The 4,674-nt window shown below is 39.7% G+C and overlaps 1 pseudogene; it reads right to left on the bottom strand.

The window, feature by feature from the left end:
- Positions 1-3,655: 3,655 nt before the first annotated feature.
- On the bottom strand, positions 3,656-3,732 carry LOC127670280 (uncharacterized; annotated as a pseudogene).
- Between the last annotated feature and the right edge of the window lie 942 nt (positions 3,733-4,674).

Genomic DNA, 4,674 nt, shown 5'->3' with positions numbered 1-4,674 from the left:
GTGATAAAAGTGTGAGGTGCAATGTGGGGTCAATTTCTGACATTTATCATTACAAGTCAAGGACTTGACTTCCATTCTTTAGAAATGTGTTCTCTGTTCTTCGGCAAATTCAGAATATTCTTAACTAGACAACAAGTTAATTCTATTTGCATATATTTGCAATTATATCATCTGCAAATTTATAGCAGCCAATGGAAAATACATCATTTACTACTAATTTCTCAAAAACCCCAAGTCAGTAAACTTAACACTATATGTATTTTGACTTAAGTTTTTTTCTTGTTCATGATATCTTCCCCGGAGTACTATGTATTAATATGGGCAATACATGTATCTTCTAGTTGCTTCCAGTGATGTACTTAGAGAGGTTTTAAAACTATTACTTATTGAATGATAAATAGTTGACATTTTGAGTAGCCATTCTTTACCTTCATGTTTTTTCTCAAACAATACTAAATAGCAAAAGGTTACACATTTATTTTATATCATATAAAGTTATTATTGATTGAGTTTAATAGAAGGAAGTATGCATAGATACCAGAAAATTGCAATCAGGTAGCAGAAGATAATAGGGAAATAAATAATTCATAAGTATAAAATTAAGTATAAGAAAAACATAAAGTTGGAAAATATAAGGTGAAAGTGGATCATGCTAGTATATCTTTTCAGGAATAAGTTAAGTGTCGTGTGTTACAGCTTTACTGGGTGAACAACTTCCATGATGGGGGCGGGTGGAGAACTAGATGACTAAACATAGGGGATAAACCATGCTGTTTGGTGAGAATGTCCTTTAGAGTTTGAGTTCGTGTCAGTGTGAAGAATGCATCTTTGCCACACTATGTAAATCAGAAATCATGGAAATCAAACCTAATGCTACAAAGAAGTCACCACAATTAGATTGCACTGAGTCAATCCCATCACAGCAAACCTTCATAAACATACACATTTATATAAAATATCTAACAAACTTTCATAAACATACACATTTATATAAAATATCTAACAAGCATATTTAAGATGGATAAAGCCTAATCTGTTTGATTATTCAAAATTCTTATAATAAAACAGATTAATATGGGTTGAGTTTGGCATCAGTAATGACTAGTAACTGCGTGCATACTTTATCTATGGAAAACATTTTTGCGTCCATCAAGGCCCTGTCCTCTCTTTGACAGTATGAGTTTTGCTAGGATGAGAAACAGTTTATTGATAATACATGTTACATACTGACTCCTTGCTGAGTATTTTCTAACTATTGCAATACAGCATAAAGTTGGACTCATGTTAGGAATGAAGCAGTTAAGACCTCGGTCTTTCCTCTTCCAGGTGCTGCTATTTATTTCCACACACAGAGCATCAGTATTGGAAGGATTTCTATCATTAAAATCAAGTAGAACACACTTGTCTCAGCTAGGGGTTCCATTGCTGTGAAGAGAAACTATGAGCAAGGTATCTCTTATAAAGGCAAACATTTAATTAGGGTTGGCTTACACATTGAGAGGCTTAGTCCATTATCATCATAGAGGAAGAATGGCAGATCCAGGCAGGCAGGGTGCTGGAGAAGAAGCTGAGAGTTCGATATCTTGGTCCAAAGGCCGTCAGGAGAGGACTGTCTTCCAGGCGGCTAGGAGGAGGTTCTTAAAGCCCACCTCCACACTGACACACTTCTTCCAACAAGGCCACATCTACTCCAACCTCCTAATAGTTCCACTCCATGGACCAAGCATATTCAAACTACCACAGCACTGAACAAGGAGGGGCATATGGGAGGGTTTAGAGGGGCAAACAATGAAATTATAATCTCAAAAGATAAAAGAAATAATTTAATATAGGGTCATAACAGTATAGAAGAAAAAGATGAACGTCCCATTGTGTGGCCTATGAACAGTTTGACTGAATGTAGATGGCTTTGATGCTCCTGTAGAAGAGGGATACCACCATCAAGTGAACTTGACATGTGCCCAGGCTCTGCACCAAGCCTGGAATGACTTGATTCTTATAACTACCTTGGGTATATTTCCATAGGACATCAGTATCAGTGAGAGAAGCTAGACCAATGAGGTTTCAAAGACTTGGACCTCATTGGAGTGAATGTCCACACAGGCAAACTTAATTATGGTGAGGAACTCACAGAAGAAATGATGGAGCCACAGGTGGCCACAATGTGGGAGCCAAAGAGTGATTGTTCCTTGGATGAGAGCATTTCCTGTTCCACTGGGCCAAGAGATTCCTTTCATGCACTTGCTATATCAAAACATCCTTTCACCTGTGTCTGCCTCAGGAAAAAATTCTTTTCACATGCTTTAGCAAAACATCATTTCACCTGTGTGCCCCAGAAAACATCATTTGACATAACGAACTTTCCAAAGAAACTAGAAGTTTATACTTCAATACCCTTTTGCCCACATTACTTGCTAATGTGTATTGTAATGACTCATTGGTCTGGTATGAATCTACTGGTTTCTGCTACTCTATCAATACTGGAACCTCACTGGGATACCTCTTGGATATCCTATTGTTGCCCTGTGTCATGGAGATCCTGTAGCTCTGGATATATAGCTTTGTCCTGTTCAGGAACCCAGGCATTCATCAATGGGGTAGGTATTGAAGTGGGCCAATTCAAAGGCCTGGATCTGGGACTGAAAGGTATGTGAGCTGGTTAGCTCACTGGATCTCCTGCTCTCATCACCTCAGAACCAGCTCATCAACAGCACCTGCAACCAGGGTCAGCTTTATCCTGCTGCCCAGGCAAGGTATAAGGTCTTCTGAGTGCTGCAACAGGTGAGTGACAGAGACAGTTCTCCTCCTTTCATGACCTTATTGGAGTCACTGTTTCCATCCACTCCAGGCAAAGAAGGTAAAAGGGAGCAGAAGGATCTCTCTCCCTTGCAGATGCCACAATCCCTCAGATAAGTGGCAGTGCTGGCTCTCCCAGACTCCCATGGGGCCGGATCACTGGAAGCCCACACATTCAGCACAGCTCTACTGTGCTGTCCAGGTTAGGTGTAGGGCATTTTCTGAGTGCTACAACAGATGAGGGACATGGAGAGCTCCCTTGTTTTTATGCTCCCAAGGCCAGCTCACCCATGATGTCAAGGTGATGGGTGGGGCCAGTTCTACACAGCCCTCAGACATCAACATATCTCAGAGTGGCAGCCCAGACCACAGAGATCCATCTGGTCTTTGGTCATAAGAGATCCCTGATGCAGCAGAGCCTTAGACCAAGACATGGACCCTGGTGGCAGCACAGGCCAGAAACCTACCATGGTCCCAGGTGGCATTACTAGCTACTCACATCAGGCTATTCATCACTACCCTTTAGTTTCCAATTCTGCCTCTTTTTCTTGTGCCCACATCCTTATATTTATTTTTCTTTTTTATTTCTCTACCACTTACTTGTCCCCTTTAGTGGCACCTGGGGGTCTCTGGGTGTCTGTGGTCATCTCAGGTGTGATTTCAGGATGCTATACCCTGTTTATGCTTTATGGTTCCTGGAATTGGTCATCTGGCACATGATCTGTCCCTGTTTAGGCCTGCAAGGCAGCAGACTGCTGGTCATCTCAGGCTAGCTCCCTAACCAGGACCCATGGTATTTGTTGGTGATTGTCTCAGGTTCTCTTTTTTTTCTAGGAATTTTTCTAATCATTCAGATGTTTGTAGGTCTTTCCTCTTTGCCCCCTTCTGATGCACATGTTATAGAGCAGCCACACCTGCAATGATTCTAGGGGCAGATCTTTTAACTTTCATAAGCATATTTATAGACATACATATACACAAAGTACATATAAGTACCCAATAATAAGTACTTATTTCTTAAAATAAACTTTAGAAAATTAAAATAGTTTTGATACTTTTAGTACTACATTTGTTTGGAGGGAGGTGTACATTAATCCAGTGCTAATATATTATTCTCAGTACAATTGTGCAATGTAGAATGAAAGTGTACACTATCTTTGACATTGTAATTAATCTCTGATTATTTTAGGGATGCATTTACAATAAAATCTCACCCCTTGTGTGAATATGGCAGTGACTTGCATAGTATTGAAAAAAGAATGTTGTGTTTATGGAAATGAATCAAATATTGTTTGAGACCAATGTTAATACCCTCAAAATACTCTGTACAGACTTGCTTTTGAGATTTCAACCAAAGTAGTAATTAAATCGGTTCAATAAACCCTTGTTATCTGGGTTCCTACACCTTATTAGCACTCTGATTAAACTGTTTTTTACTTTGATTCTTGCTCCATGCCTTATCCAATTTCTCCTTAATACCATTGCCAGAATTACCAGCAACTAGGTTATGGTACACTGTCAGACCCTGGACTCCTCAAATACAGGTTATAAGATTCTCAAAGCCTGTGATGAGACCTCTCCATTGTAAAGTAAAATAGGGAGAGATGCTGAAAAACCCTTCTGTTAAGGACATTGTCTACCTTGTCTCCGTGAACATTGCATAAGTGGAGGACTACGTTTCCCAGTGGTGCTTTTTCTCTTTTTTATATGTCTGACATCCACATACACTATCTGAGGAATATCACATAGTCCTTGGTTAAATCAAGGTTTCAACTCTGTTTCTACTTATAAAATCCTTCCCAGAAAGCACCTGGAATGCCTCTCCATCCATGGTACATTAAGCCTCAACCCCTGTAAATTCATTTGAAAAACCCTTTC

This window comes from Apodemus sylvaticus, chromosome 19, assembly GCF_947179515.1.
Source record: "Apodemus sylvaticus chromosome 19, mApoSyl1.1, whole genome shotgun sequence".
NCBI classification, from domain to species: Eukaryota; Metazoa; Chordata; class Mammalia; order Rodentia; family Muridae; genus Apodemus; species Apodemus sylvaticus.
The sequence above is the reverse complement of the archived record's forward strand: the minus strand, read 5'-3'. Positions and strand labels throughout refer to the sequence as shown.